Genomic DNA, 26721 nt, shown 5'->3' on the forward strand with positions numbered 1-26721 from the left:
CCAGACGCAGCCAGGCTGGCCTTGCTCACGTTGCGCATCTGGTTTTGAGTGGCTCCCGTCTCGCTTTCTGTGAGGCTGTGGGATTAAAGGCAGTGCTGTAGGCTCGGGGTTGGCGGGGGACAGTATTGGGTTCAGAACTAACCCTATAGTGCCACTTGAGGCAAGTTATTCCTTGAAATGGGGACAATAATTGTTGATGTGAGGATGAATGAGATCGTGTCTGTCATGCTCTTAGTACAGAGCCAGACACGGAATGAGTCTCCATGAGGGGTGCTGGGCTTTCAGGACCCAGCTGAGTTGGACCCTGGGAAACAAGCAGTGCATGACTGCCCAAGACTGGAAACGCACGGCTTGTGAAATGAAATGGGTATTTCTATAAACAACTCAACTTCTGAGATAAAAGAGAAGTTTAATTTATTAAAGTTGATGAAAAGGTTAAAAAACATAGCAGCCTGGGCACAGTGGCTCATGCCTGTAATCCCAGCACTTTGGGAGGCTAAGATGAGAGGATTGCTTGAGCCCAGGAGTTCGAGACCAGCCTGGCCAATATAGGGAAACCCCGTCTCTACAGAAACACACAAAAAATTAGCCTGTGGTGGTGGTACGCTCCTGTAGTCCCAGATACTCAGGAGGCTGAGATGGGAGGATTGATTAAGCCCAGGGATGTCAAGGCTGCAGTGAGCCATGATTATGCCCCTGCACTCCAGTCTGGGCAACAGAACAAGACTGTCTCAAAAAAACAACCACACAGGGGTTGGGGAAGGTGTACCATTATAGAACTGACCAACCGGTCAAAACAAACAAAAACAGTAGAGACACACACACACTCTGTCAGTCAGTCTCTCTCTCTCTCTCTCTCCCCTCCCCCTTCCTCCCTCTCTCCCTCCTTTGTTCCCCCTTTCTCCCTGTCTCTCTCACTCTCTCTCTTTCTCCCCCCACCCTTTGTTACCCCTTTCTCCCTCTCTCTCTCTCCACAATCTTTGGAAGGACACACAAGAGGCTAGTAGTAGTGGTTGCCAGGGTGCTGTTGTTGAAAGTATGTAGGGACTTAGGTGTGCTTTGTGATATTATTCAAAATTTTCACCTTGGGCATTGGTCAATTGTATATTAAAAATGTAGTTACTCAAGTGGTTAAAATTTGAATTATTAAAAATGTGTTTTAAAACATGGAGCTCTCAAGGGCCACTATTGAGTTGGTTGTTTTATCTGCAGGGAGATGCTCTCCATCAGGCAGTCACTGATGAACCTGCTTCTCATTATATTCTTCACTTGAAAGTCTTAACATCTAATGTCCTTGAAGATGTTTGATAATTCCAAATTCCTCACAGTTCAGATTAGGCTTCTCTTCTTGTTACTCGGAATTGCTTTCACTTGATATAAGTTGAAGTGTTTAAAGTTTAATGTTCTTTGGGGGAGGTGCTACTTCTCTCCTCTTTATTTGAATTAAATAATGATTAATGGTGTCTGTTGAGTGACCTCTTCCTTGACAAAACCCTCTGGTGCTGGGGTGGTTTGCTTATGAGCAGAGCTAGCTCCTATCCTGGGTTCTATAAGCATAGCTTCTCCATCTGCAGAGGGCAGAGGGTGTGAATGCCACTGGAGGTTGAAGAAGGTTAGTACTTGAAACTAACATGAAACCACATGAAAACTTTTTTTCAAGGCAAGGTCTTGTTCTGTTGCCAAGGCTGGAGTGCAGTGGTGTGATCCTTGAACACTTCACCTCCTGGGTTCAGGTGATTCACCTGCCTCAGCCTCCCGAGTAGCTGGGATTATAGGCACCTGCCACCCAGTCTGGCTAATTTTTGTATTTTTAGTAGAGATGGGGTTTCACCATGTTGGCCAGGCTGGGCTTGAACTCCTGGCCTCAAGTGATGCTCCCACCTTGACCTCCCAAAGTACCGGGATTACAGGTGTGAGCCACTGTGCCTGGCCTACAAGAAAACATTTTAAAGAAGTCCCAGGTGTATCTTATATTCAACTCGTACATCTTACTGAATGATACACTAGCCTGATAGAATATTTTAAAGCTGTTTTATTTTCTTTCCCAAATCGTTGGGGGAAAAGTAAGATACGCTGCATCTCCTGTTGAGACCAAAGGTATAAAGTGCTCCAGGTCGAAAAGCAGTGTATGAGGATAATATGTTTTCCTAAGTAGCAAGTCTTCAGGGGAATAGATTGCGATGAGTTTAGGCTTGATAAACTCCCTTAGTAAAGCTGGGTAAGCTCATCGGAGGATTGACTCTCTCCCCTTGGCTCTGTCTTCTGCTTTCTGCTATTGGGTAATTTTGCTTTCATGTTTTATTAAGCTCAGTGCCATTTTTCTTCTAGAATTTTTCACAGATAATTACCTTTTGGGTACTTAAAACTAAATGTAAAACATTGCCCTCCTAAACATACCATCAAATTAAGTAAATAAAACACAATTTAAGAACAGCTTTTATTAAAACAATAAAGTTTGGGGATTTTTTTTTATTGTCTTAATGAAGTGCAACAATTTTGCATACCTTCTCCAGCATAATTTTAACTTTTGGCTGCTTGCCTTGCCTGAAAGTCCTGACACTACCCAGAAAGATCATTTTAGGTCAAGAAGGCCTTTAGATTAAAACGTGTGTGTGTGTGTGTATTATAAACATGTATACACATGTAATATGTACATATATACATATATAACATACACATGTAAATATTTTTTAAGAAAAAACAAAATGATGCCGTTTCGATGCAGTTGAACTAATTTATTTGCAACATGCATCTGTACTTAAATAGGGCTTTTTTTTTTGCCTAGAACTTTGTGGGATGATTTTATAGAGCTAGGCCTCTGTGAGAAGTTTTGACTTGAGGGTAGATGACTCTTAGTCTGAAGACATTTCCTGCACTGAACTGCATCCACTGTGAGTGATGAAGTTGGGGTCATTGTTCAGAGTGGAGGTGTCTGGTCCTTGTTTTGCTAACACTGGAGGAGAGGCTTAGAAGAAGGGCAGCTTGGGAGTAGCATTCAGCAAATACTGCATGTCTGTGTTCCATAATGTTCTAGACACTGGGATATGGTGCTGGACTCGGGAAAGTGACCACGTATAGCTTATACTTGTGTAAGGGAGACATCCAACAGACAAATATGTACCAGGTGGTGATAGGTTCTATGAAGAAAAGTAAAACAAAGCTGGAGGCTAGAGAGCTCTAGCTTAGCTGCTTTTCCAGCCCTTCACAGGCCTAGATCTGACCCTCAGTAACCTTCACAGGTTATCAAAAACCATAGTGGGGGTTAGGATACAGGGACATTTCAAGTGTACTCCGTGTTTCATTAATTACTTGGCACCTGCCTTCACAATCTTTCTTTCCTCTGAATCGTCTTTAGGTCAGGTGAGCAACTAGGAAAGATTGCTGATGCCTCATTACCTGTATGAGGATATTTATTTTTCATTCATCTACTTGGCAGCTTATCTTAATGGCATCTTCTGTTCCTCCTAAGCCTGTTGCTTGGCTGATCTGCATACCTCTTTGGACTAAAAAGCTTTTTTTTTATTCATGTGAAAAAAATTTATGAACTCCAGTGCATTGCATGGGGCAGTAGGCATTTATAAACCGCCTACTGTGTGTGCCACACGGCCCTTGGTACTCTTTCTTTACAGCTTATAGCCTGGAACCTTTAAATTCCTAGATTCTTGTCGTGTATTGATGTGTTAAAAACAGACAAAAAACAACAACAACCAAAAAACAGGAATAGGTGCGGTGGCTCACGACTGTAATCCCAGCACTTAGGGAGGCCGAGGCAGGTGGATCACTGAGGTCAGGAGTTCAAGACCAGCCTGGCCAACATGGTAAAACCCCGTCTCTACTAAAAATAGAAAAATTAGCTGGGTGTGGTGGCATGTGCCTGTAGTCCCAGCTACTCGGGAGGCTAAGGCAGGAGAATTGCTTGAGCCTGGGAATCGGAGGTTGTAATGAGTCGAGAGCATGCCACATACTCCAGCCTGGGCCTTAGCAGTGAAACCCTGTCAACAAAAAAAAAAAAAAAAAAAAGGAAAAAACTTTTGTGCCACAGGAGTAGGTTGCTGAAATGTCATAAAAATGCGTTTTTCTCCTATAATAATGGTAGTAAATAGTGCACTGTCATCCACAGGTTTCTTTCACATGCCTCACCTCATCCCAGGTTTTCCCACGTTGGTACTATTGGCATTTCTGGCTGCATGATAGTTGTTGTGAAGGGGTTGTCGTGAGCATTGTAGGATGTTCAGCAACATCCCTGTACCCTTTACGTGCCGATAGCGCACCTCTCTCCCCACCCCCTGCCCCCCACTGCTGGTTGTGACAACGAAGTCTCCAGACTTTGTTGAATGCTTGTGGGGGCAGCGGGAGGAGGGTGGGGAAGGAGCACAGTCACCCTCACTGAGAATTCCCTGCCTCATATCATTCTCACCACAATCTTTCATGTAGGTCTTATCTCCATTTCTGCAGATGAGGAAACTGAGGCCCAGAGAGGTTAAATGACCACATGGCTAGGGCGTGACAGAAGTGAGACTTGAGGTCATCCCATGTGTTCAGCTCTTCACTTGAGATTCTTTTCCTCCTGCAGCTGCTGGGAATGGTGTTTCAGTGTATGAGACAATCAAGGCCAGTGGGGTGGTTCCGCAGTTGAGCTTTTACTCTTGGGAAGAGCCTCGTTCTCTTTGCCAGATGCAAGACAGCTTATCCATCATGTCTTTGAGACTCCTGGGCATCTCCCCCAGGAAGGGATGCAGAGCGAGAGCTGTTTTAGCAGCGAAGCTAGAATGCTGTCTGAGTCCTGCTCTGCCTGGCTCCAGAGATCGCTGGACTCAGTCACGGGATGGAGGGGCTTCTGAACGTTGCAGTCTTAGACCCCCTTTGCCGGGATACTGCACAAAGTGGAGGAGAGCTGCACAGCACCTCTGGCACGTGTTGCTGAAGAAGGAAATCACATCTTGGAAGTTTTATTCCTCTGTGCTCTGTGCTGCACTGACAGAGTGGAAGAAATTGAGAATGTTCTCTTGAGGCTGAAGTTCGACAGCTCGTGTGAGCCGTGCTGGTCTGGGGAAGACTGGCAGAGCTTTGGCCCGGGTGCCTTCTGGCTCCTCATGGGCTGCAGCCACTAGGCCGTGGTGCGGACCGACAGCGGCGGATCCTCCCTCATCCCACTGCGGGCAGATGCGGAGAGAGGCTCTTGCTGGTTTCCTCTCCATTGGTCATCAAAGGTAAATGATGGAGGGGCCAGGACCGAACTGGGGAGTGGGATCGCAGGCGCATTTACTCTTCGCTCTCCTTCACGTCTCTCTCAGGACTTCTCAATCCAGCCTTCCAGGGCATCAGGGATTTCTGTACAGTGTGAAGCTCTGAATATTTTCTTCCCCCAGTGGGATGCATAGTTAACGGGTTAAACTTGAGGAAGTGTTTCTTTAGAATCTGACCTTTGAAATACAAAAGACTGTTACTAGAGCATTCCTTGGCTTTTGAAATGAGAAAAAGACATCTATCTTTTCTCTTGTGAAATCTTTTTGCAACTTTAGATACTGACCTTGGATCACCGCGTTGATTTGCTGGTTTTGAAGCCAGTCAGGTTGTTAGTGCTTTCCTCATTATTTCTTACACCAAATTATATGCAGAGACACCACATTAATGGGGGCAGTTCGGAAATGGAAGCTAAGAAACTCGAGTATTCTTCTCAGTAGTTCTATCATTGGCCTTGACCTTGAGCTGATTCCTTGTTTTTGTACTTCAGTTTTTTATTCCATAAAGTAGATGGAGCATTTCCCCTCTTGCATTTCGTAGAGATGTTGCAAGGCAAGTAAATTAATACTTTTGGAGAGGCTTAATCAAAGACAGGTTCAGTAGCTATTAATATCATGATTATAATGATGGCGTGATGACAAATAGTAAAATTGCCAGCTTTATTTGCAGAGGGGGTTGTGAGAGTTACCTGGGAATGCTCTGCCGCTGACCTTTGCACATTTCTATGGAGAGTGAAATTTCTCTCTCACATTCGTTTTAATAAAGTAGAACTTGTTTTACTTTTTTGCATGTTGGAAGCTTTTTGCTGCCCCTTTGCTCTTCGCCTCTTCATTCTCTTCTCCAAAGTAACCATTCTGGGCTTGGGAATGTGACTATTGTTTTCAACAAAGGAGAAGGTGGGGTTGTGTTTTATATTTTCTTTTGTAATTTTTTTTTTGTTTTTTGTTTGTATTTTTCACTTACTAGGTCTTGGAATTTTTTTCTTTCTTTTTCTCTTTGAGATGGAGTGTTGCTCTGTAGCCTGGGCTGGAGTGCAGTCATATGATGGTAGCTCACTCACTGCAGCCTCAAACTCCTGGGCTTAAGAGATCCTTCTGCCTCAGTCTCCTGAGTAGCTAGGAGTACAGACGTATGTGACCATATCCAGCTAGTTTTTATTTTTAATTTTTTTGACAGAGTTTCGCTCTGTTGCCCAGGCTGGAGTGCAGTTATGCAATCTGGGCTTACTGCAACCTCTGCCTCCTGGGTTCAAATTATTCTGCCTCAGCCTCCCGAGTAGCTGGGACTATAGGCATGTACCACAACACCCAGCTAATTTTTGTATTTTTAGTAGAGACGGGGTTTCACCATGTTGGCCAGGCTGGTCTTCAACTCTAGACCTCAGGTGATCCACCCGCCTTGGCCTCCCAGAGTGCTGGGATTACAGATGTGAGCCGCTGTACCCAGCCCAGTCTTGGAAATGTTTTCATGCCAATGTTTGTGTATATGTGTGTATATGGATCTATCATTAAAATAGCTACGTGATATTTAGTGGAATGGATATGTCATAATTCTTATCCAATCTCTTGTGTGACAGTGTTGTAATAATCTCTTGGTGGGTATTTTTTGGGTATATAGTAAACCCTTAAGCCTATGGAAGTCCTTGCTGTGGTATGAAGTGGTAAGGCTAGTGAGACCTAGACACTAAGGCTAGTGACTTCTAGGAATCTTCTGGTCCTGCCTCTGTGTGCTTCAGAGATAATTGCTCTGTTTTTCTGAGCCTCAGTTTTCTCACTAAAAAGGAGGATTTGGACTAGAAGATATACTCAGATCCTATCCAACTTTAAATGTTATAAATGTACCCTCAGATTGCCTGTACTGTCTATTGCTATGTATCAAACTTCCCAAAACTTAATGCCTTAAAACCGCAATCCTTTATTTAGCTCACAGTTACATTGGACATATCTTCCTATCTGGGCAGGCTCAGCTGATCGGTTGGCAGGTGGGTCAGGGGGCCTGGTATTCCTGGATGGCCTCACTCACGTGTCTGGTGATGGTTGGTTCTATTCACATGTGACTTGGCAGAATTTCAAAAGTAGCAGGAGCAGCAGATGAGAGGCGTCTTGAAGCCTAGGTTTGGAACTGACACTTTCATCGCAGTCTCTTGGTCAGAGCAAATCTCACGGCCAGGCAGATTCAGGTGGAAAAAGCCACCAAACTGGCCCTGAGACCACCCAACTCTGAACTTTTTGCTAAGTAATGAAAGGGATCCTGAAGGTTAGGCCACTGTCAGTCAGTTTTCTGTTACTTTCAATGGAGAGGGTTCCTAACTGACATATATGTCACTATTAAGAGTGTGATTAAATAAAGAAGAGAAACAAGTAATGTGTACCTTTCCTTCGATTTCATTTTAATGTATCAGACAATATTTTAGACCATTGGCCATGCTTCTAGATGGCCTTTCATTCTCGGCTTTTGGCCAGAAATGCTTTTTCTGCTGTTCTGTGTTAATCCTTAAACCTGAGCAGGAGGTCAGAGCACGGAGCAGGCGTGTGGGAGGCAGTCATTGCTCCCATTTATTCTCGGGCAGAAACCCAATTAAGAGGCTGAAGCAGTGGGCGCTGGCCTAGGAACCTGTTATTCTTTAACCTGGTTACTTTTTGTTTTAAATGCAATGGGGCACTTGAGAGTAGTAGAGCATGAGTTTTGAAAAGAACTGAAGAAAATAGTCACTGGGTGGAACTGGAACCAGGTAATGGAATTCATGTTCTTCATTGTTGAGATGAGACTCACAAAACCTTTTTCACCATGACCTTGAACTTGACGTATGTCTATTATTTGATCAAGCGGTGGGGGGCTTGTAGCGGGAAAGGGAGATGTGAAATTTTTCCAGGAAGAGCCAGCAGTGACAGCAGAAGAGAAGGTAAAACGTGTGCCTGAGAAAAGAAGGGAAATTCAGCAAGAGGTAAGCTTAAGGAAAGACCACAAGGGATTATTGTGCCAGAGTATATAGAACCCTGGCACACCATGCCCAGGACCAAAGGAACAGCAAAGTTTCATGGCAGGTGTCCCCTGAGGTCATCCCTGATTCTGCATCACTGGTGACGCCTGTGACTTTGCCTTTCCCAGGGTCCCTGCTCACTGCTCCGGGTAGGCTTAGCCTGTGGGAAGCGCTGGCAGGAGCCTAGGAGGGAGGAGGGGCTGGCGTGCAGCTCACCTTGTCTAGGGAGAGGTCAGGGTTGCATCCCCCTGGCTCCTCCTCCCACAGGCAGCCCCGCTGTGTGTCTGGTCTTGCAGGTTGGCTGCAGCTTCTGGGCCCTGCTTCCAGCCCTTCTTCCCATGATCCTCAGCCCTGGAGGGTGTCATAGTTTCCCACGTTGCCGATCTTTAGTTTGCCTCCCTCTCCTTGGCTGTGCTCTCTGCTGTGCATAACCAATTTTCCATATTAAATTCCCTCTCTGAGACACTTGTGACTTCCTGGCGGGACAAAATCTTGTTGACTCAAAATGTATTCTCTCTCTCAGTGTTGAGTGTGAAGGGGTCTGTGTCTTAGCCACTCATTTGGAAGACTTATTGGGAGTCAACACATATGGATTGGGGTAATGCCAGTGAGTAGTTTAAGGGAAGGACAGCTCTGAGGAGGGCAGTAGATAAGATTTACTACCACAATGAGAGAAATAAAAGAATAGGCTGGACGCGGTGGCTCACACCTGTAATCCACTTTGGGAGGCTGAGGTGGGCGGATCACCTGAGGTCAGGAGTTTGAGACCAGCCTGACCAACATGGTGAAACTCCATCTCTACTAAAAATACAAAAATTAGCCAGGTGTGGTGGCGGGCACCTGTAATCCCAGCATCTCAGGAGACTGAGGCATGAGGATCACTTGAACCTGGGAAGCGGAGGTTTCAGTGAGTCAAGATCATGCCACTGTACTCCAACCTGGGCTACAAAATGAGACTCTGTTCTTAGAAAAAAAAAAAAAAAAGAAGAATGGGGAGAATTGCAGATGGCTTGAGAGTGGAGGCTGAGATGGGGGAACCACCTGGTGGATAAATGATGTCAATGAGAAAGGGGAGAATGAAACATTGGGTTGGGGGATCCTTGAAGTGACAGCCCTTTATAGACAACTGGAAATGAGTTATTTTGAGGACTGACAGTGGACATTTGTGATTCTTCTGAGAAGAGGTGACAGTTGGAGACAGAAGAAAAGTTGTTTCTAGAGAAAAGTCCACACGAAGAACTGAAGGCTGGATCTTGGAGGTCACCCACATAGTTGGCGGATAGAGGAATATAGAGGACATGAGCTGAAGGATGAGCTAAAGGATGTACACTCAGATACAGGAGGAAAATTCAGACGGTGTATTATCCCAGCTTTGAAAGGCAGGCATGCTCAGGAGCATCGCTGCAGAGAAAGAAAGTGGGGCATTTGGGATAAGACCTTTGGATTTGCTCAAAGGATAGTCAAGAGAGTGTATGTTTACATGTGACCGCTGGCACTAGATTCGTTGTTCCAAATAAGATTTTTAAAATAGCCATTTCGGGTCAGATGCGATGGCTCACGCCTATAATCTCAGCACTCTAGGGAGGCCAAGGCAGAGGATCACTTGAGCCCAGGAGCTTGAGCCCAACCTTAGCAATATAGTGAGACCTTGTCTCTACAAAAAATTAAAAAATTAGTGTAGTGTGGTGGCATATGCCTGTGGTCCCAGCCACTTGAGAGGCTGAGGCAGGAGGATTGCTTGAGCCTGGGAGGCAGAGGTTGCAGAGAGCAGAGATGGCGTCGCTGCACTCCAGCCTGGGTAACAGAGCAGAGTCTCAAAAGAAAAATGAATTTTAAAAATAGCTATTTAAAAATTTTGTCATGGTTCAGTAATTTCAAATTTTTCCTTTGCAAAGCACATGTTTTATCTTCTCAATGCCTTGGCCGCAGTTGTGCGGGATTCCTCTTGAAGTCAAATAAGTAATGCACAGGCGAGCCAAAGAAACTTGAAATGGTGGCAATCCGTGGTTGGAAAAGAGCCTGTCCTGCTGTAAGGGACAGGTTTTGGGAATCTCTGAAAAGCATCGGTTTGCCCATGTGGCCCTCTCTCTGGGTCGTGCAGAACAGTAGAGAATTTCACATCTGGACTTGATAGAGTGACTGCTTTTTCCCTTTGTCTCTTTTTTTTTTTTTTTTTTTTTTTGAAACGGAGTTTCGTTCTTGTTACCCAGGCTGGAGTGCAATGGCGCGATCTCGGCTCACCGCAACCTCCGCCTCCTGGGTTCAGGCAATTCTCCTGCCTCAGCCTCCTGAGTAGCTGGGATTACAGGCACGCGCCACCATGCCCAGCTAATTTTTTGTATTAGTAGAGATGGGGTTTCACCATGTTGACCAGGATGGTCTCGATCTCTTGACCTCGTGATCCACCCGCCTCGGCCTCCCAAAGTGCTGGGATTACAGGCGTGAGCCACCGCGCCTGGCCCCTTTGTCTCTTTTTAACATGTGCGGTCTGGGACTCATGCTTTGCAGCTCCTTTTGGTGAAGTCTGAGACAGACTGCTGCTTACTGAATTCTGCTCTGCGTGTGATAAACAGTCAATGTTATAAGGAAATTATAGAACAATAGAATTCATTAGTTTAATTTTTTTCTTATTATAAAAGCACTATAATCACACATAAAAAATGTGAAAAATAGAGGAAAGAAGATCCTGGTCTCTTCTCTCTGAAACAACCACTGGAACAATTTGGAGTCTCTTCCATCGGTGAGCTCACTTCCATCTTTAATCATTTTGAGTCGCTGCTTCCAGTATCTCTCAGGTTTTATCCGGTTGCCCTGGGTATATAGTTCTGCCCATACGAAGCAGAAATAAGAGCAGCCTTATTATAAAATATTCTATGTGTTCCACATACCTTGTGGAATAGAGAAGCTCTTTCAGGATGAGCAGGAGAAAATGGATGGAGGCAGGCAGACAGCGTTGGAATTGCCGGTGGAGGGTTGCTGTGTCCGTAAGGTGTTAGTTTTTATTTTCATTTAAAAAAAATGGATGTGAAACTCATAGCATATAAAATTAACCATTTTATTTATTTTATTGAGACAGGGTCTTGCTCTGTCACCCAGGCTGGAGTGCAGTGGCACAAACACAGCTTACTGCAGCTTTGACCTCCTGGGCTCAAGTGATCCTCCTGCCTCAGCCTCCCAAATAGCTGGAGTTGCAGGTGTGCACCACCTCAACTAGCTAATTTTTTTAAAATTGTATTTTAAGTTCTGGGGTACATGTGCAGAACATGCAGGTTTGTTACATAGGTATACACGTTCCATGGTGGTTTGCTGCACCCGTCACTCCATCATCTACATTAAGTATTTCTCCTAATGATATCCCTCCCCTAGCCCAACTAGCTAATTTAAAAAAAAAAACAACAATATTTTTTGTAGAGATGGGGTCTTGCTATGTTGCCCAGGCTGGTCTTGAACTCCTGGCCATTAGTGATCCTCCTGCCTTGGTCTCCCAAAGTGTTGGGATTACAGGTGTGAGCCACTGTACCTGGCCCAAATTAACCATTTTTAAAGAGGACAATTAAGTGATGTTTAGAACATTCATTATGTTGTACAGACACCACTTCTATGTAGCTCCAAAACAGTTTTTGCTGCCACAAAATAAAACCCTGTGCCCACTTGCAGGTACTCCCCATTTCTCTTCCCGGAGCCCTTGGCAACCACCAGTCTGCTTTCTGTTTCTATGGATTTACTATTCTATTTCATATGAATGAAATCACATGTGACTTTTTGTGTCTGACATCTTCTTCCTTATAATGTTTTTGAGTTTCAGCAACAATGTAGCATGTATCAATACTTCATTTCTTTTTATGGATGAATATTATTCCATTGTATGGATGTGTCACATTTTACTTGTCAATTTGTCATTTGATGAAAGTTTGAGTTATTTCTGCCTTTTAACTGTCGTGAATGGGGCTGCTATATAACATTGTGTATACGTATTTGAGTCTATTTTTAATTCTTTTGTGTAAGGCATTAATCTTATTCCTCACTCTTTGGGTCATAAAATATATAGGCTGAGCCTGCTTACTTGGGTCATGGCAGTTCACAGTTGGAACTAACACATTTTGCTTGCTGCAAAGCAATTCTCTGCATGATAATGATTTAAGTCAGAATCCCAAAGATAATACATGGGGCCTCTTTTGCCTGACTGGTGCTTTGTTACGGGAATCCTAGTTCAGCATCTTGTACCTACACGGTAAAATGTTAGAATCTCAGCCATCTTATCATAATTGCTCATGGGGAAAAACAGTCTTTGTACTGCTCTGCTCATCAGCAGATCTTAGCTCTGTAGCGCCAGACGCTAGCATTCCTGTCCCTTGCCTCATCTGCCCTCTGCTCAGAGCATCTGCACTCACGGCTACGGGCTTTGTTTGATTTAGAACTAACGGTCCAGGGCCACCGTGATTGTGGAGCTGTTAACATGTGACTTCCTGAGTATGGGGTGTGTGTCTTGGAGATACCCAGTGATGAACTTCTTAGCAGATACGTTCCATTTGCTGTGTCTAGACTGGTCCCTTGTCTGGAAATGTATCTCTGTGTTCCTCAGTGTAGCTCTTGATAGACTTGAGGAGGAAAGGAACTTGCTGTTATGCCAACTGGGACTTTAGCCTTTAGAGAGAATAAATTGGGGCAGGAAAGAAAGGAAGGTGGGCCAACAGTGATCAGAGATGTCAGATTAAAGCAAGCATACCCTTTGGCACTGTCTAGCACTTGATGAAACAATGGGTTCCTATTGTTTTAGATGGGTTCTCCCAGAAAGCAGAGCCTCAGGGATGCAGGCTTGGGTGCAGGAATGTGATCCCAGAACAGTAGAATAAGGAGAGCAAGAGGAACAAAATATGGAAAGAGAAAAGGAAACCCAGAAGGTGTGCTACTGTGCTGGTTAACGGCTGTGGGCGCTTTAAGCCGAATCCCACTGGCGGCCCTAGTAGGAACCACATACCATGTACTTCAGAATTCTCCACCCAGACACAGGTAACGGGATTATTAGCTCCTGGCTCCTATCTCCCAGAGGTGGGTGGGGTTAGCTCTCTCTTGCACGCCTAGATTTGCACTTGGACTTGGTTAAACAGTTACTGTGGACTTTCCAAACAGGCTTCTATAGAAGAGTCCCAGGTCAGAAAGCAGGCGGTAAACAGTGCAGCTGAGGCCTCCTGCTGTCTGTGTACCAACAGTTGGCTCAGCAGCCAGGAGTTAAAATGTGGATTGAGAGGGTGTAAGACAGGACACAGGTGTCCAGCATGTGTAATTTCCACATTTTTTTAACCTCTCTTTTTGTCGCTGCTTATAGCCACCTCCTGTATCTAAACCTAAATCAAAGTTTTGGGAATATCCCAAAATGATAGCGTTCTATCACGGAGCTTGTTCACAGCCTGGCTCTGGGTGAAGGTCATGTTTTTGTCCCCAGCCCCATAATTTCTCTTTTTGATGGAATTAGGCCAGTTGATCCGCTAGACTTAAAGCCACTAAGTCTTTTAAAGCTATAGGAATCCAATTAGATTTTAACACAAGATGAAACTCTTAACAAAATGAATAATTTGGACTCTTCAGCAGGTAGTAGAGTCTCTGGGGACAGGAAGAAATGAGAGAAAAACTCTCATGCACTATCATGCAAGGAGCGATAAGGGTTTAATTTTCTTCTTCATGTGCTCCAAAGTCTGTTATGACAGTGACATGCTGGCTCGGAAGCCACAGTAGGAGTCGTAGTAGGAGTTTTTGTATTTTCTGTAAAGCCCAGCAACTTTTCTTTTGCATTTCCTGAGAGAATCATGCTTTCTTCCTTGGAGTGTTAATGTAGAGCCGATTTGCTCAGGTGCTCACACCTGCTAGCCAAGGCCATTTCTGTAATGAGCCCAGGAGTTGTTTGCTGAGCCAGTATTTGCACTGATGAATTTATGGAAGTGCATTGTTACAGCTCACACATTCGGGACACTCTAGAGTTCTGTGATCATAGGGCTGAGATACTTCAAGAGAAGTCTTAGCTAAGGTGATAGAGAGACACCATTTCTTCATCAAAAACAGCTAAATCGTCAACCATTATGTATACAAATTTGTGTGTGTGTGTGTGTGTGTGTGTGTGATTTTCACTTAAAACCTTTACTCACCAGTCTTTAGATGAAGTTTCAAGACCCCATTCATCAAACGTGGGCTTGCTGCTAGAGTTTCTGCATCGTCTCCCTGGTGTAAAGCATATCTATGATGTATTACCTGTATTTCCTGGCAGTCTGATGACAGAATGCTTCTAGATTTTTAGAAATGGTTTTTACTCTTTTGTAGTTGTCGTGCCTGTTCCTAATTCAGTGGCTGTTTTTAGCAACTCAATTTTATTGACAGTGTTCAAATCATACAGGTTAGTTTCATAAAGACAATTATTTTCATACATATATTGGTTTCTTTGTTATTTAAATTGTGTAATTAAAATAATCAGTACACCAGCACAAACAGAGTAGGGACTAAACGCTGTTCCTTGTAAATGCCCAGCTCAGCTGGCGGGGGCAGAGCGTGCAGGCGTAACTAGAGAAAGGCTTTGAGCCTTAAACAGTCAGCACTAGAATGCATCGGTCAGTAGGTTTTGGAAGAAGTGTGGTAGGACGTTCAACTAGTTGGTTAAATCGAGGACGTTGAAAGCATCCGCTACAGCTTTTCTAACTCTGCTGCCTGAAATCCTGAGATTGGACAACACAAATATTTTCACATTTAAAATGGCCTGAGCCTCTCCTGGGTTGTTGCTAATGGCTCCATCCACACCTTTTCTTCATGGAAATACTGGTGCCCATGGGCAGTCCTTCAGGCTTTTTTTTTTTTTTTAAGACGGAGTCTCGCTCTGTTGCCCAGTCTGGAGTGCAATGGCACGATCTTGGCTCACTGCAACCTCCGCCTCCTGATTTCAGGTGATTCTCCTGTCTCAGCCTCCCGAGTAGCTGGGCCTATAGGGACGTGCTACCATATCCAGCTGACTTTTGTATATTTAGTAGAGATGAGGTTTCACCATGTTGGCCAGGCTGGTCTCTATCTCTTGACCTTGTGGTCTGCCCGCGTCGGCCACGCAAAGTGCTGGGATTCAGGCGTGAGCCATGGCGCCTGGCCTCAGGCTTTTGTTTGCGGTGACAGGTCTGCAGATTTCAGTGATTGTAATGATAGCAGCCTAGTGCCTGAACCACAAATACTTCTAAAGATTCCCTGTCTTGAATTTGTTGGTAAAAATGGAGAGATCTGAGAGTGAATCAAGTGCTTTTCTATGTGATTCAGAAATTAGTAGAAAAATAAAAATAAGTAGATGAATCTTGTTGGCTCTGTTTACTCAAGTACTGTGTCTGGATTCAGGATTCTTGAAAGTCCAAGACAGGATCTAAACGTATTTGTGTTTTAAAAATAAGCCTAGCTGGCCGGGCGCGGTGGCTCAAGCCTGTAATCCCAGCACTTTGGGAGGCCGAGGCGGGTGGATCACGAGGTCAAGAGATCGAGACCATCCTGGTCAACATGGTGAAACCCCGTCTCTACTAAAAAAAAAATACAAAAAATTAGCTGGGCATGGTGGCACGTGCCTGTAATCCCAGCTACTCAGGAGGCTGAGACAGGAGAATTGCCTGAACCCAGGAGGCGGAGGTTGCGGTGAACCGAGATCGTGCCATTGCACTCCAGCCTGGATAACAAGAGCGAAACTCCGTCTCAAAAAAAAAAAAAAGAAAAAAAGCCTAGCTTAGTGTTAGCATAAGCCTATGAACCTAGTTTATTTTTGCTTTGGCAAAAGTGCCTTACTGAGAATTAGAGAGGGGTTGGACCTAGGCATATAAGACACCTATGTATGTGTTCCATACTTATAAAAAGCACAGGAGAGGCTGGGCACGGTGGCTCACACCTGTAATCCTAGCACTTTGAGAGGCCGAGGCAGCCAGATGACAAGGTCAGGAGATTGAGAGCATCCTGGTCAACATGGTGAAACACCATCTCTACTAACAATACAAAAATTAGCTAGGTGTGGTGGCGCATGCCTGTAGTTACAGCTACTCAAGAGGCTGAGGCAGGAGAATCGCTTCAACCCGGGAGGTGGAGGTTGCAGTGACCCAAGATAGCGCCACTGCATTCCAGCCTGGAGATAGAGCAAGACTCTGTCTCAAAAAAAAAAAAAAAAGAAAGAAAGAAACATACACACAGGAGAAAAGAGGAAGCCAAATATGAAGGGCTTCTGGGCAAATGCAGTGTTTTTAGGAAAATTGCCTCATGGATGCACAGGTTATAAGGTTTCTGTAGCCTCCTGTGGCTACCACCGTATGTGGGTTAGTAAGCTGCAATCTAGCCAGACTCCCTGTGCTATTAGCAAATCTTGCATTTTTATCTTAACTCCATCAGCAATACCAAGCTTGGAATAGTAATTAGTGGGATTTATTCCGCAGCTCCTGTAGGAGTCTGCACACGGTTCGGGCATGTTGATGATGTCGTGATTTAATTTTTTTAGCACGAAACATTTTGAAACACAAGTAGGCGTGCCCTTTTGAGCTTGGCATTTTTGTGCCTGAGCATTTGAGAAGGAGATAATGATCTCTTAGTAGACAGGAGTGCTCTGTCAGAGATGAGTTATTGATTTTAAGAAAAAACCGAATTTGCTTCTTGAAATGTGCTTAGAATGACATTGGACTTCTCATCACATGGCTGGTTTGACCCATGGGTAGGAGACAGAAGTCTAAACATAAAATAGGAGCTCTGGTCCCGTGTTCTGGAGTGATCATTTATAGAATTCCTCAGCACGCAGTTGCCTTTTGTTCTGTGATTCATTTCTGGCATAAAGTATCTTCTGGGTCGATTACAATGAGCAGTGAGAAGAAATAGAGCATAGAATAAATCATGAAATGCCCATCTTCAGGGCAGTAGTAATACAATTTTACGATGAAAATTATCCAGTTGAGATGATCCATTTCATGTAGACAGAAGTAAATTGTATGCAAATTAACTATTTAATACCTGAATATGACCCTGAGGAGAAAGCTTATTGAAATCTATTCCCCTAATTGGCTTGTCATTCTCCCCGTCTGTGTCAGCCTTACGTGATACCAGGCATCTGGCTTGCCTGGCAGTTTTCTGTGATTTCTAATTCAGGAACTGGTCTCCCCGATCCCTTACCTGTCTGACCTCAGCTCCGTGTTACTCTACACTCGCCTCTACCTCTGCCACACTGTCCATCTTGCTCAGACACACCAAGTGGACTCTTGCCCCAGGGCCTTTGTGTCTGTTGAGATTCTTTGTAGGATGCTCTTCCCCAGATACCTGGCTTGCTCCTTTACCTCGTTTACATCTTTAATCAAATGTAACCTTCTCACGGAGCCTTCTCTGGCCACCTATCTAAAGTTGGTAAACCTTCTCAAGTTTTTTTTTTTCTTTTTTCTATGCCTGTTTTATATTTTATCTATCTTTTTAGGGGGTGGTGGGTGGGGAGGACCTCTTTCTCTCACCAGGATGTCACTTCCATAAGGACAGGAATATTTGTTTTGCTCATTGTTGTATTCTGTTCCTTAGAGCAGTGCCTGGCACATAGTAGATGTTCATTAAATACCTGTTCAATCTCTGAGTAATATGAGTTGGCTGGTGTTGTACCAGGTTGCTTTTTGGACATTTCGTGTTTATGTATGGTAAGTGTGGTGGTAGGTATGTCTTTTCCAGACTCTTCTGCCTATTTGGAAAGGGAGAAGTGATGATAATGAATCAGTATTGATATTTTTAAAATCAGGTTTTCGGGGAAGAGGCAGTGTTTTAACCAGTGATTAAACTTGAGGTTGGGGGATGTATTGCTACTGCATTTATAGCTTTTGCAAGGTGAGGCCCCGTGTCAAGTTCAACAGAATGCACCATGGCTGGTTAGACATAGTCTCTGGCCTGGGAAAGGCCATTCTCTAGGGGAAGCAGTAAGCTGTGGGGACAGATGACTCCTGAGTAATGCACACTAAGTGCCATGCATGGCATAGTCCTCATTTTGTTTTTGACATCTGTATCCATACTGTCCATCAAACATTACTCCTGTTATGAATAATTAATTAAAAACCATATAGACAATTTAAAGTATTAGCTCCACGTGGATTAGCCCTAATGAGCTCGTTGTTTAAGTACCTGAGAATTAGTATGCTATATAGGACTTTGATATTAAAAAGTAATTTTTTTCCCCAAGATGCTAACTCAGCTTCCAGTTATGATGTTCCATAGAGAGCTGTGGTACTTTTTTGGACCTCAGTTGAAGAGAGCTGAGTGAATTACCTCAAGTGAGGCAGGGAACCCTGTGTCCTTATCACCTTCCAAGGCCCCACCTCCTAATAGCATTGCTTTGGGGTTAGGATTTCAACATATGAGCTTTTATTGCGGGGAGGGGATACAAATATTTGGACCTAATACGCATATATATGTATGTGTTTATATGTGTGCATATTTCCGTTGTAGCTTTGTTAATATTTGTATCTGGTTAGGTGACTTCTTCCCTTTTGCTCTCCTTTTCAAAATTAACTTGACTGCATGTTCTCACTCATAGGTGGGTGTTGAACAATGAGAACACATGGACACAGGGAGGGGAGCACTACACACTGGGGTCTGTTGGGGGGAAATAGAGGAGGGACAGCGGAGGGTGGGGAGTTGGGGAGAGATAGCATGGGGAGAAATACCAGATATAGGTGAAGGGGAGGAAGGCAGCAAATCACACTGCCACGTGTGTACCTATGCAACAATCTTGCATGTTCTTCACATGTACCCCAAAACCTAAAATGCAATAAAAAAAAAATTAACGTGAACTTTCATGAAGCTTTATTCTTCCATTTACATATTAGAATAAATTTGTTGAGTTGCTCAAAAAAATCCTGGTGGAATTTTTATGAAAATTATTATAAAGCAAATTAGGGAGAACTGACATCTCTATAGCATGAAGTTGACTCATCCTTTACCTGGAATGTGTATTTCTATTTTCTCAATTCTGCACTGATTTCTTTTCATGGATTAAATTTTTTTTCTTTATAGAGGTCTTATGTACTCCCTATTGGGTTAATATCTGTACATCATAGTTTTTATTGCTATTGTGAATGATCTTATTTTCTATTTTCTGATTGGTTATTGTTGATATGAAGGAATGCTATTGGTTTTTCTAAATTCATTATGTATCTGGCAACATTGTGAGATTTTTTTCTTTTTTAAATAAAACAGTCATGACTGGGCATGGTGGCTCACACCTGTAATCCCAGCACTTTGGGAGGCTGAGGTAGGCGGATCATGAGGTCAGTAGTTTGAGACCAGCCTGGCCAATATGGTGAAACCCTGTCTCTACTAAAAAATACAAAAATTAGCCAGGCGTGGTGGTGCGCGCCTGTAGTCCCAGCTACTCAGGAGGCTGAGGCAGGAGAATCGCTTGAACCTGGGAGGCAGAGGTTGCAGTGAGCCAAGATCGCACCACTGCACTCCAGCCTGGGTGACAGAGTGAAACTCCATCTCCCTCCCAAAAAAAAGGCACATCTACAGTGATTGTTTTCTTGTCTTATTTTGTTGGCTAGTGCTTCCAGTAAACAGTGGTAGTGGAATTCTTGTCTCAAATATTAAAAGGAATGAAGCTAATTCAAAAAAAATTAAATATGGTTACTGTAATTTTTTGGATTGTAACTTTATTATGAAAATTTCTTATTTCTTGTTTTCAGATTTTTTTCTCTATTAAAATGGCAATTCATCATTTAAAGGTCTCTGTGTTATGTTACTTTATGTGTATGTATATATGTGTATATATACACACACATATATAGTATATATAATAGATATATAATTTTATATATATATGAAGTAAAATGATTTTCTTTAGGGATCTGCAGTTCTAGGAATATAACCCACAATTACCCTACTTTCAGAGGAGTGTTCTATGTTTATTTTTATGATGATAGGTGATTAAATTGAAGTTTTGGGTAAGAGGAAAGATGAAAATGTGTAACAGTTATTAGCTTTCCTCCTTTCTATCAACTATTTTAAAGTCTGTCATGTGTTAAATGCTATTTTGGAGGATGAGGTCCTTATTTAATTGAGAAGACCCAGCTAGAGGGGCTGAATCTCTAATCAGGTGTTTTCTGAGTTGAGTCTTGAATGAGATTTATAATTTGGGCCCGAGTTTTGTATGATCCATTTACCTTTTGGGGGATGTAGACTTTAGATCTATAAAAGGAAAGGACTAGACTAGAATTATGTCTGAGATTTCATCTAGATCTAAAATTGTATAGTTCCAAAGCATGAGAAATGCAGTGAATTGAGCTTGGTCATCAGAAAGAGAGTCTTTCATGTTTTCAGAATAAAGCATCCAAAAAGAGACTTGGTACTTGGAATTACAAGGCCCCAAGCAAACGGCGTGGACAGAGGATGCAAAGCGGAGAAGGTGGAAGGCTTTGAAATCACACTTGACACTCCTGGGTGGACGTGTGGGAAGTGGAGAGAGAAGGGTGGTGTGCGGTAAGGAGGTCTGGTGCACAGGACCCGTGCTTTCAGTTGAGACCTTCAAGTTTGCCCTGGAGATTGACTGGGGATTCTAGAACAGTTGATTTAACTGTTAAAGAAGAATCAGCAGGATTCTTTATTGGCAGGGGGTAGGAGGGGTTTTGAGGAGGAGGGTTTAATGATTGGGGGATGGGAGGAGTTGAAAATGATGGGGAGAAAAAAAGCTTAAAAATGTCAGGTTTTGTTCTTCACTATTTGCAGGAAATGAAATATATGTATTTGCTTGTGACAATTTTTCAGAAATCTGGCATTTCCATGCATACTTACAGATTCAGGACAGTATGTTTAGAAGCAGGCTAGAGACTTTGTCTCTGGAAGAACCACAATTTTTCATTTGCGTACACATCTGCATGCATTCATATTGCTGTTGGAGAGGGTATTGGTATAAAGTTACTAAAAAATGTTTAAGATATATTAAGAATTTGAAGATGGCCATGGAAGAAATTTTCTTTGCCTGGTGACTTAAAGTTGAAACTGTATTTCTGGATGAAAACATGAATTCGGAAAAGCAGAGCGAGCTAGGATGATTTTGAAAAGCTAATCATGGAAATGAACTTGGAAAATTTCCCAGTTTTAAGAGTCTTATTTCTACTTTAGGTCTGTTTTAAGCTTGACAGAATTGACAATTTAAAAACAAAAACAAGGCAGTGCAAATGAGGAGGTCAATATAAAGCTATTAAGGAAAATACTGGAATAGGTTCATTTAAAAAACAGTTCACATTTTATTCGGTTGTTGACTATCAGGAAAATGAAATTCCAAATAATTTTCAGGCCCTCAATATACTATTTTAAAAATTGTTTGGCGTTTTCTTTTTTGTTGATTTTGAGGTATATTTACTTTTAGAGGAAAAGGATTTTTATGCTCAACTTTTACCTATTTAGATATGGCAGAATTTTTTTTAGAGGAAGAGAAGAAATAAAATAAAATGGTTTTAGTTGGTTAAATTTGTTCTTCAAAATACATTACCAGACTTGTTTGATTTTTCTGCTTCCCTTGGGGTATTTTTTTTTTTTCTGAAATAGAGTATCTTTTTTTCCTCCTTGCTATGAAGGATTTCAAGGAAGTGAGGACAATATGTTTCAAAGTAAATGTCATTTGAATGTTATTAGAATTAGTTGACGCTCAGATTTTTCACATCAGAAAAATTTTCTGCAGAAATGACTGCCACAAATGTCTATTTGAGATCTTACACCCTTTTTACTCCCTTTCCTTCTTTTAATTCTAGTTCAGTGATTACAAACTTTTGATACATGTCTCAAGAGGTTTTTAGGACCAGCTGATCTTTTCTATTTGCAATTTTTCTTTTCTTTTTAGACGGAGTCTCACTCTGTCACCCAGGCTGGAGTGCAGTGGTGCAGTCTCGGCTCACTGCAACCTCTACCTCCCAGATTCAAGTGATTCTCCTGCCTCAGCCTCCCGAGCAGCTGGGACTGCAGGAGGATGCCACCACACCCAGCTAATTTTTGTATTTTTAGTAGAGACGGGGTTTCACCATGTTGGCCAGGCTGGTCTCGATCTCTTGACCTCGTGATCCTCCCTCCTTGGCCTCTCAAAGTGCTAGGATTACAGGGGTGAGCCACCGTGCCCAGCCAGTTTGGCACTTTTCTATTTGGAACAGGTGGGTTTCCGAAAATGTGAAATTACATTTTAGGTCCTTTTTTTTTTCTTTGAAGTAGGTGGTTTTTCAGTAATTAGGATGACTGTCTTTTATAAAGTTAAGCCTTAAGACTGTGACTACTTAAGATACCAAGGACCAAAATGGCCATATAGTTCATTCAGGGACCGTTTAACAACCATTCACCTATAATGAGGCTTGAAGGCCTCATTTTATTAATTTATTAACGATGATATTTATTGCATACTTTCTATATGACACATGCTTTATGTGTCTTTTGTCATATTCTCCAACAACCCAGGGAAGTAGGTAATATTAAACTTTAGAAAGGAAGACACCTACATTTACTAGGTTACACAGCTTGCAAGTGGGAGAGCCCAGATTTGAACTCAGGCAGGTGACTTGAGCAGGTGTGCTCTTAACCACTCCTCACACTGTCCATATTACTGGGCTGGTACAGGGCCCACAGATGGTCCAGTGTTTCTCGCTCTAAGCTTTCTCACACTAGACTTCTGTTTCTCAGGCTTGTTGCCCGATTACCTTGATTGGGCAGATTCTTTCTAGAGATTCCTCTCCTTTTCCAAGCATGCCTTTCCTAAATGCCAGTTTTGGTCAGTAGATAGAAAGAGGGTGTGTGTTTTGTCTTCTCTTTGCAACCTTGGGAAATTTAGGAATCATTGAATGAGAATGTAGGGAAAGACGAAGAGGCCCGTGTGACTGTGTGCAGATGCCTGGACGGGCTGTGAGGATGAGCACTTGGGTCTCACCTGCTCCCACACTCTTTTTTTGCTGTCACCCCATCATCAGCCAGGTGCTTATGAAGTGAGGGGACACAGGGAGTAGCCAGATGAGCGCTGATGGCTGTGTGAAGGGACAGTTCTCCTAAGCAAAGGATGAAGAAACTTATTCTCAACTCAGAATTTTCCACAGATGGTACATCTGGTGTTTCTGGCCACCCCCACTGAAGTAAATATTTGGAACAGAAACCTGCCATGTTGTTTCTCAGACTCTGCTAATATTTTATGTTTGTAGCGAAGATAGGTTTTTATGACACTGAAGCATAACTTTGAAACAAAACCTGGAGATGGTAGGCAGGCTGCCTTTTGAAAAGACAGGCTGCTCATCTATAGTGGCTGCAATTTGCTGCCTTTTCTCTCTTGTTCTTGTAATGACCGATTACCTGTGGGGTTTACCAAGAGTCAGATGTTTTTGCTCACGTTTATCCTGAGACAAGGTATGGGTATGAATTACACCATGAGAATCCCTAGTTAATGGAAAAGTAAAGGTTTCTTGACTCAAATTTACTGCTTGTAAATTCAAATGACAGCCATGGAGTAATGATCATGGGGTTAGACATCCACAGTGGAATGATTTGGCTCTTGGGTGAATTTTTTGATTTATTGCCATTCATGTTGATACTGCTATAGGCAAAGGTGAGAGCTGTCTTCTCTGATTCTGATGTGTCCTAATTTCTACTCAGAATTAGAAGAGAGAAAGAGAGAGAGAGAGAGAGAGAGAGAGAGAGTGTGTGTGTGTGTGTGTGTGTGTGTGTCCCTACAATCTTGCTATTTAATGGCTGACCCTGTAAATATTTAATTATGTTTTGGGCTTCTGACCAGTCTGACCCTATAGACTGCTTATGATTTTGTGCTAAGCAACTTCTTAACATTTTAAAAATCCATGAGGCTTTCATTGTTCAAGTTTTCAGTGATATAAAGAAAGAAACGTTGTCTGTGTCACTTCTGCATGTCAGGCACTGCACTAAGCATTTTATATACGTAATCTACTTTAAACTTCATAATGGCTTTTAAGGGTCAATATTATTATTTCTCTTTTTAAAGATTAGGAAATTGATGCTTAATGAGAAGGCTTAAATAACTCACCCCTTGGAAAGAATGGGTTTGGTAGGGGAGGAATGGGGATAGAGGTGTGTAAATGAAGAAGGAAACTTACCTGTCTGGCTTCAAAGCCCAGTGAAAAAAATCTGCCTTTTCTTGGACTGGAATAAGCCTTGTTGATGCCAGAATGTATTTCAGTGGACTCTTTAATACTTAGGCAAATTTACTGTTATTAAAGAAATATCCTCTTTCTCCCTTTAGTCTCCAAGTGAAAAGACTGAAGCTGAAAGTAGATGACTATTGTAGTTTATTGTGATCAAGATATATAGTTCTTAGACCACACATTTCTCCAATTACCTACCATATGGTTATTCCCCATCTTTATCTGCATTCCAATTAATTATGTCCAAGTCACATCCAGAGAAACTTTACAAGCGACTGTGGTATTTCAAGGTAAACCAAAATTCTGATTTCTACCCTGGCTCCCACCCACTCCTCTATCCCCTGGTGATCTGTAAAATGATGGATCATTAACATTTAGCAGTTTTTAGAGCTGTGCCTGTTAGCCGTGTCCTGAGGCTAAGACCACCTTGGATATCCAGACTATTGGGTTGCTATGTAGTGTGCTGCCTTGCTTCTGAAACTTCCCAAAGCTACTCAGGCTTCAGGTTCTTCTCCCTCGGAACATCCTGGCGCGATGAGATGAGCTCACTTCTTTGCCATTTTTTGGCTGGATTGCCGTTAGCCCCTGTTATGCACCGTCTTGTAAGTGTGCACCTGTGTGTGTTTTCCTCTGTCTGTCTCTGTCTATGTGCATCTTATAGCCCCAGCAACGTTATAAGTGTCTGTGGTGAAAAACTGTCTCATACATTTTGTTTCTTCTGACACTGCACAGTAGATTTTTCCCTAGGCACATAGTAGGTATTCAGTAAATGTGTGGACTATAGAAACTAGATGATTTCCACATTATCTAACTGCCTTTTCTCAAGCTGAAATGAAGTATAGGAACAATTAGAATGTAAATTTTATGCAGAATTAAAATATTTTCTTTTTTTTTTTTTTTTTTTGGTCACCCAGGCTGGAGTGCAATGGCGCGATCTCGGCTCACTGCAACCTCCGCCTCCCAGGTTCAAGTGATTCTCTTTCCTCAGTCTCCTGAGTAGCTGGGATTACAGGCGTGTGCCACTGTGCCCAGCTAATTTTTATATTTTTAGTAGAGACAGGGTTTCAACATCTTGGCCAGGCTGGTCTCGAACTCCTGACCTCGTGATCCACCCGCCTTGGCCTCCCAAAATGCTAAGATTACAGGTGTGAGCCACCGTGGCCGGCTCTAAAATGTTTTCAATAGGGAATACATTCACATAGTTCAAAGTGAAAGAATATAAAAGGTATACAGTGGAAAAAATCCTGTTCTCTGTTTCTGTCCTTTCATTCTCTGTTTATCCAGAAATAAGCTGCCACTTTATAGTTTTATGTGTATCCTTCTTTAAACAGATGATTTTCAACAAGTTTTAAATAAATAACAAATACTTACCTCATGTTGGAAAATGCTGTACTTTGCATACTATAGAACAATTATGTGCCTTCCTTCACTTAACTGTATAGCTGAGAGGTATTTCCAGATTAATTCACAGAGACCTCTCTCATTATTCTCTCACAGCTTGGTAGTATTCCATGACATAGATGTACCATAATTTATTTAACCTGTCCCATGCTGATGGACATTTGGGTTGTTTTCTGTCCTTTGCCATCAAACATGCAGTGTCTAACAGGGACATGTGGCATTTCACCCGGCTGCAGGTATGTCTGGAGGATACATTCCCAGATGGGGGATTGCTGGAGCTGGGGGAGGTGCGTTTGTGTCTGCGACAGGTCTGCCAATTGCTGTCCTCAGGGTTTTGCCACCTTTTTTACTTCCACAGACTCATTTCTCTGTGGCCCTGTTGACGGACTGTGTACTCAGACTTTGGAATTTTTGCCAATCTGTTGGGTGAACGATGGTTATCTAAAGTAGTTTGAATTTACATTTGTCTTCTGAGTACAGTTGGACTTATTTTCCTGTGGGTTAAAAGCCATTTATGTCTTTTTTTGTGAGCTCTCTTCATACCTGCCCCGTTTTAATAATTGTTTCCAGCTCTGCATTTTTTCCTAGTTCATAGTTTGGCTCTGTGGGCGGTCGTAGTGGCGTATTTGCTTGGTCTGTTTGTTTCCTTTGCAGAAGTTTCCAGTTTTTAGGTAATCAGATTTATCAAGCTTTTCTTTTACAGCTTTTGAATTTCAAAGTGTTAGGCCTTTCCTACCCTATGGTTGCGTGTTTTCTTCTAGTACCATTTTTCTTAAATCTTTGATCCATTCGAGGTCTGCGATCTGAGAGATGAATCCAGCTTTGTTATTCAAATGGCTTCCCAGTTATCCCAACATTTATTGAAGAATTCATCTCCACTAAGTTGAGGTGCCATCTTTGTCATAAACTAGATTGTGATTTGGATCATATGTTATTATAGAATGAAAT

General features: G+C 42.6%; 1 protein-coding gene across 2 annotated transcripts in view; it reads left to right on the top strand.

Moving 5' to 3' along the window:
- Window positions 1-26721, top strand: part of OSBPL10 (oxysterol binding protein like 10) — a 334921-nt gene that overhangs the window by 123854 nt on the left and 184346 nt on the right. The gene's annotated exons all lie outside the window — the stretch shown is intronic.

This window comes from Aotus nancymaae, unplaced genomic scaffold (genome assembly GCF_030222135.1).
Source record: "Aotus nancymaae isolate 86718 unplaced genomic scaffold, 86718_ANA_hifiasm-v0.15.2.pri h1tg000019l, whole genome shotgun sequence".
NCBI classification, from domain to species: domain Eukaryota; kingdom Metazoa; phylum Chordata; class Mammalia; order Primates; family Aotidae; genus Aotus; species Aotus nancymaae.